General features: G+C 43.8%; 1 long non-coding RNA gene across 1 annotated transcript; it reads left to right on the plus strand.

Annotated features, from left to right (window-relative positions):
• The first annotated feature begins 4,469 nt into the window (after positions 1-4,469).
• On the plus strand, positions 4,470-6,857 carry LOC135981265 (uncharacterized). The gene is made up of 3 exons (XR_010598214.1): positions 4,470-4,586; positions 5,014-5,087; positions 6,729-6,857. It is a non-coding gene; the product is annotated as an uncharacterized LOC135981265 (long non-coding RNA).
• Positions 6,858-7,302: the final 445 nt, after the last annotated feature.

The following is a 7,302-nucleotide window of genomic DNA, read 5'->3' on the forward strand; positions in this document are numbered from 1 at the left end:
AAATACCCTAAGTAGCTTTAAAAATTCCTCCCTCGGTGTTCACCGGCAACTCTCACCAGGGCCCAGAAACTGCAAGGGGAGCCAGCAGTGGGGCAGCTAAGTCACATGCCAAGTTTTTGGGTCCCCTGTTGGCTAAAGTTGTGTAACACAAATGGGCAGCTCCAGAGAGGCCCAAAGGCTGGATGAGCAGTGGGTGTTTGCAGGGCCAGGAAGGAGTTGCATCAGCAGAGCTGAGTGGTGAAGCTTGTCCTCATTGTGCCTAGCTAACATTACCAGTCCCCTACTTTCATGATCATGAAAAAAAAATCATTCAGATAAAGGCAGAAAATGTAAAAGAGCTCATGAAAAGCCACTATTCAATCAAAAAGTGGTTTTGATGTTGCATTGTGTCACATCATGATGAACATATCAAAGCTGGGTTTTTTTAAAACGAAAAATGTAAATTGTCCTATCCAAACTCATCAAACAGACTAAAGCAACAAGAAATGAGTATAGCAGCTGTCCGCCCAGTGCATAAGACAGCAGTCATAGCAAATCTGCCACTATCAACATTGTTTTAATCATTTCATACATTTCTTATTAAAATGGGAAATGAAGACAAGGCAGGGTTTTTTGCCAGGGTTGGGGTGTATTGGCAGAGCTGGGAAGTGCAGTGGAGTTGGGAGGCACTAGCAGAACTGGGGGGTCCAGGGAGATTAGGGTCAAATTGGCAGAGCGGAAGGTGCAGAGGGTTGCGGTGCATTGGCAGAGCTTGGTGGGGCCGTGTCTTTGTAGACCCCACCCTGAACTAGGGCAAGAAATAGAGCAATACTGGGCTAAGGAGGCCCCACCATGCAACAGCTGCAGGGCCTGCTCCCAGGAGAGGAATACTTTAAAAGGACACTGGTAGCCCAGAAAAGGTAGGGAAGGTTCTACAGGCTGCACCAGGGAGCAAGGCTGATGCTGGGAGCTGTGATGGGAGTTAAGGCTGCTCTAGCAGCCAGGATCTATATACCCAGTGGATCATTGGAGTGACCTGCTATAAAACTGGTGGAGAATGTGGGCACTTAGGCTCTTGAGCCTAAAAGATACTTGAGACAGAGAAAAAAGGGGGAGAAGGGGGAGGTTGTAAAGATGGATCTAGGTAAGTTGTTAAAATGGGTTGTACAGAATCAACAGCAGCAACATCAGGCCCCGTTGTTGTAGCAGCTGGCAATGGGACAACAACGACAAGATCTGCAACAACAACAGCAGGCTCAGAGGTACGGTCCCAGGAGGCAGTGGGACCAAAGGGGCTAACCCCAGAGACTGAGTGCAACTCTCGATGAGGGCTGTCACACTGAAGGGGGTTACTCCCAGGACCGTACAGAGTTGAGAGTGCATGGGTTCCCTTACACATAATCCCCCCTCCCTTCAATGCAGACCCAAGCTCCACCCCTCCCCAATTAGGCTGCTGCTACTAGCCCTCCCCTCCCAGGAAGAATTCACATGTCTTAGTCTCCCCCAGAATTAAATTGCCACCCATGACTCTCAAATTTTAGAAATCTCCAGTCATTCAGTTCAAAACGCCTTTTGTCTTAGGTGAGGTCTTGTAATTAACTTATTCTTAGTTATTTTATTTGAAGGCTGAGTTCACAGCCATTAATCTTAGCGAGGTATGTGAGTCATCCAGGCATCAGTACCTTTCATCTTAACAGTACAAGGCAGCAGAAAGCTACTTTCTTTTGGGGGACTAACTCTCAGGAACTAACACGTCAAATGGCCCCAAATTTGGATCACTAATGCTACCCCACACTCTATTGAGACACACCAAATTTCAAAGCTGTCCAGTTAACCATTCAGATTTTATAGTATTTACAGGAGTCAGGCATTAAAGGATAGAAAATGGTGGGAATGAAAACCCTCTAGCCATTTTTCTGTATTTGTGTACGTTCACAGTAAAAAAATGTATATTTTCTTAAATGGTATTCTCAATTTGGGTCTCTCAAAGATTTAGTTGGTGTCATGCACTATCTTGAGAAAAACAGCTTGAAACAATTTTGACCTGCATCACATCAATAATTTGATCTCTAGTTCTTGTGCAAAAAAAACCCCCAAAAGCACCTAGAAACTTTTTGGAAAATGGTTATTTGGGGGAAGGGGGTTTATAACTCTACAACCTGTAGCTCAAATTACCCTGCACCCTCCTGAGGCACACCAAGTTTCAAAGGAATCCAACTAAGCGTGCCAGTTTTAGAGGACTTCGAGTGGTCAACCTTTAAACAGAAGTCATGATGCAACCTTAACTATGGTGGTGCTGCCATGCCACTATAACCAACACAGAGAGATGTTTCTTGACATGTATGTAACTACAAATCACTATAGCAGGAAATATATATATTGTATATATACACATACACACACTACCCATATATGACCCCATATTTTTAACCTGGATTTCTAATTTATGCACAAATTTTGTGAATGCATGTGTATGCAACAGTCATATAAACAAAAGATCCATTTGCACACTGAAATGGGCATGTGCCCATTGGGAAATGGGAAAGTATGACCATAAACAGCTTTCTATACCAATGAAATGCCCAGGATAAAAGATAAAGAAATTCCTTTCTGCACATGCAACTACTTGTTTTGCACATGCAGATGTATCTCTGAGCACTGACATGTGGGTTTAATGCAAGCAGCAAGTGCACGCTCATATTCTGTGTCCTTTTACATTTGTGGAGTTACACCAGGGATGAATTAGCCAGACCACAGATGCATATTTGATATTAAATTTACTCCTCAGTTAAGTGTTAAATCACGTCCCTAGTTTACACATTAACTTTTAATACACAAATTATACTGAGAATAGCACTGTTAGATAAAGAGCATCTATAGCTGTCTCTCAGGATTTGACCCACAGTATTTATCTGAAGAATAAGATGTGTGACACCATTATTTCCAGCATCCAAAGGATCAAATGCATAAATCCCTCATGAAAGAGATGGTACATACCATCAAACAAAGGCTTGTATAGCAACCCCCAGGGGAATTTAGGCGGATCTTCTTTGCAAATTGGCAAAAGGAAAAACGAAATATATCAGATTCAAAAGTAGAGCAAATGTAAATGAGATCTGGCTGGACAGACAGAATTCTATTGTAGCTGCCTGTTCTGTTTTGCACAGTTACTGCGGATTTGAACACGCGCTCTGCAGGAGCATTATTAGCTTCACATGCTAGAAGGGTTCATCTCTCACAATTCTGGAAGAAGATAGAGAAAAAAACATGCAAACAACACCAGATGCAAGGTTGTTTAGGTGCATAGAAGAACATGGCCCTGATTTTGATGTTGGGGTGCACTAATATGGAATATAGTGATATTCATATCCTACAAGCATGTTCATGTTAAAGAAAGGGAATGTCTACACTGCAGCTGGGAGCTTGTTTCCCAATGTGGGTAGACAGATATGCTAGCTCTGCTTGAGCTAGTGTGCTAAAAATAGCAGTGTAGCTGGGGGTAGCATGGGCAGAAGCTCGGGATAGTTGCCTGAGTACAAACCCACCTGGACCCTCTGGGTATGTACTTGGGCAGCTAGCCCGAGCTGCCACCCATGCTACCCCCAGCTACACTGCTATGTGTAGCACTAGCTTGAGCAGAACTAGCAAGTCTGTCTACCTGCACTGAGAAGCACGCTTCCAGCTGCACTGTAGACATAGCCTAAGTGTTATGTTAAAACAGAGCGGGTTGGGAATCAATTTTCCACGATGGTTAAGAATGCCTCAGGGGAAGTTATGATAAGTGGCTGTTTCAGTCTTATTGCAATAAATTTCTGTTCATCCAGTGTTTCTGGGATTGTATATTCCGCCCAACCCACCGCTCCATTCAGGGAGCAACACTCACTCTGCTGCTGCCCATGTTGCACTTGTTCAATGGTCAGAAAAAGAGCCTCCGTCACAGTTTCACACCTTCCACCAGTGCTAAGTTCAAGAAAATATATATATTGTTATGTACAGAAAGTGGTATTTACATTGTCATCAGCCAAAATGTATTGAACTCCCGTGGTGTAATTTGCAAGCAACTGCTGGTGACTCCCTTGGGGGAGGAAGGGGGCAGGGAGTGTTGCAGTCTAAGAAGATGATGCTCTGTGAGGTATTGTCAAGTGGGGTAGAAAACAAAATGGGCAAACCGTACTGTAGCAGGGTGGTCACCCCGCTCCTGCCTGGAGGGGTTAAAAGCAGCCCCGGGGAAGGGCTGTGGCTGGGGAAGGCTGATTGGGGAAGCAGGCTCAGCTGTGGCCACACCCCAATCAGGGCCCAGCTGACCCTTATAAGAGGGCAGTGGGCCTGGAGTAGACAGTCTCTCTCTAGCTGTAGAGAGAGACGGGCCTGATTGTTTGGGAGCTGAATAGGGTACCTGAGTGGAGCAGGGCTGGGGAGCTCCAGCCTGGAAACTCCCCAGGCTGCAGGCCTTGATAAAGGCCAGAAAGGTGCTGGAGCTGCAGAGGGGCAGCCCAGGGTAGACAAAGGCAGCAGGTCCCTCCTTGCCAATGATGAGTGGCAATTATACTGGAGTCCACCCCAGTAAGCGGGGGCTAGATGGTAACTGGCAGCAGCCCAAGACTGAGGTGAGGTGGGGATAGGGGTTGGGGGTTCCCTGGGGAGGGGAGACTCAGAGAGGCTGTGAGGTATTGCAGGGGGCAGAACCCTGGCAGAAAGGGCACCGGGGTCTGGGAGGGACACAGGGGCCAGCGGCAAGGTGAGACACTGGCCAGAGCTAATTCCCAGGACAACCAACAGGAAGCGCCGCAGGGGTGAGTCTCGCCCCGTTACACCTACCCATTTGGTAATAATCCTTTAAAGATACAGGCAGAGTCTGGAGAAAATATCTTGTCAGCTATTGCCAGAATACCCAAGAGTTTTCTTTTGCTCCTGATCCCTCAATGATGTAAAATATTGTCATCTGAAGTTCTAAGTCCTTCCTGAAGTGCTCTTACTGCATCCAAAATGCTTATTTGCTGGCAATGAAATATATCCAGAGGTATCTCATTACAGAAAAAGGACTGCCAAAATGGTGGTGTCAACAGAGCCATAGGAGAAGGGGCATGCCCAGAGGTGGGTACAGATGGGTAAGTAATTAACAATATCCCTGCACATCTGAAACACGCGTGTCTAATTTCAATTTCTACTGGTAGATTTGTTTTGATTAAGGAATAAATTGCAAGTGCATAAAAAGCCTGGTCAGTGTTAGGTATAATTGGATATATCTTTTGCTTGGCGAGTAGAAGAACAAACTCAACATCTGCAGTCCTAGCTGGAAACAGCATAGGCATAGTCAGGGTACCAGTGTTCAGTGCTTAACAACACAGGAGCTTTGGCATGTGGCCCTCTGTGCTGTGACCACCAACATATGTTTCTATCCTAATGAATGTCAAGCTCATTTAGAAAAAAAAATTACATCTATCAAAGTCGAACAGCCAGCCTTGTAACTAGCCTTTGGGATATAGTTCAGCCATTTAACCAGATAATGGAATAGCTCCATGTAGTAAAGAGATACAGTGGTGTCTGTTAAAGCCAGTATAGGTCAGTAGTCATCACAGTTCCTCCCTGTACTTTGAATAATAGACTGCAGTATCTCAGATACTACTAAGGAAAAATGCTGATACTTAATGGTGAGTCTCTAGATATTCAGCTTCCTCTCTTTTTTTTTTTTTTTTAGTTGAATATTCTGACCAACCTTTGCAAACATGTCTTTGGGGCCCTGATCCAGGAAAACAAACTTTAGTGCTTGCTTAAATTTAAGCACCTGATTCATCTCATAGATTTCAATGGCACTACTCCAGTGCTTTAAATTAAGCATGTGCTTAAATGCTGCACTGGATCAGGACGTAAGACTCTCCACATTGCAGCACATTGGGTGCATTCAGCCACCTTACAACCCAGATCCTGCTGCCATTAATAGAACTCCCCATAAAATCTGTGAGTTCAGGATCAGGCCCAAAGTCTGTATTAATGGATCACCAGAATATGTACTTTTAAAATAGCTTCTGAGTGCTACATCTGATTTTTGTTTCAAGGATAAAAGGGAAAATATTGATCATATTGTGTGAAATAGAGTTCATAGTGGAAAAAATAGGGCATATTCTACTATTTATAATAGCTATTTTGGTGCATTTGTTTGGGTTTTTAAAAATTCTTTCCTTTCATTGCTTTAGCTTTCTTACTTCTAAACTGCCCCTCCCAAGGCCTTGGGGACAATGTGGGGCTGGAATGCCCCAGGAAGTGTACTTTACATGCTATTCTTCAAGCTAATGCAAAGGGGAACGAGCACTATGTGGTGTTTAGATGCTGCATGTGATTATTAGAACTGGGAGCACTGGCTGTTGGGAGTCTGAAAGGACAGGAAACAGGAAGGAGTGGGGAGGAGTTAAGGAGGCTGAGAGAGTTAGAGTGTGCAGCTATAGCTTGGTAAAGAGATTTCCACTGTAAATAAAGTTCTGTTGAAGTTTAATACCTTGCCTGGTGGATACAACACACTAGGATCCCATCTCCTCTCCCAGCTTCTCTGGGGTGATCTTTGACCCTTTCACCCCTCAGGGGTTTAGACGGATCCCACCAGAAGGATTATAATTGGGACTGGGCAGGTAGCAAATCTCCTTGCATTCTTCCCAACCCTCTCATGTCCCAATACAAAAGTAAGACACATTCTGGCCCTTTTTTGAGTAAGCGTCTCTCTCTCTCTCTCTCTCCCTCTATTTATTTTCTATCAGAAAAGTTTTGCGTTTGAGCTTCGTATGGCAGAGGGACGGAAGGAATCAGAAGATGCAATTTGGCATTTAAAGTTGAAGAACCCAGTTATTAGTCATTTATCAACAGTGCTTCAGAGATTTCTAAATGCCTTGTAGCTTTTTGTTTTCTGTGTTAACAAAAATCAAACCATGGGTGAAAAGCATTATCCAATTAAACAGTATTTAAGAGACCTGAACAAACTAAAATTCCATTTTTGGAGAGGCTAACATCTTGAAAACAATAGAACAAATAAATAAACTATGGACATTTGGAAATAACATTGGAGAAGTGAGCTATTTATATAAAGCTGGAGTGAGTCATTTATATACTGGGTCAGATCCTTAGCTGGTATAAATCAGCATAGCTCTATTGAAGTCAGCGGCACTACACCATTCACCCCAGGTAATTTGTCATTTTTAGCAGAGATTTGTAGCTGTGATGTTGTGATTTGTAGCTGTTACTCATAAAAGCTTTATTGTCTTTCTCGGACTAGCTTTTCACATCTGACCAAGACGATTAATTGGAGGAAACTTTATAGAAACCTACTCTGAGATT

This window comes from Chrysemys picta, chromosome 2 (assembly GCF_011386835.1).
Source record: "Chrysemys picta bellii isolate R12L10 chromosome 2, ASM1138683v2, whole genome shotgun sequence".
In the NCBI taxonomy this organism is placed as follows: domain Eukaryota; kingdom Metazoa; phylum Chordata; order Testudines; family Emydidae; genus Chrysemys; species Chrysemys picta.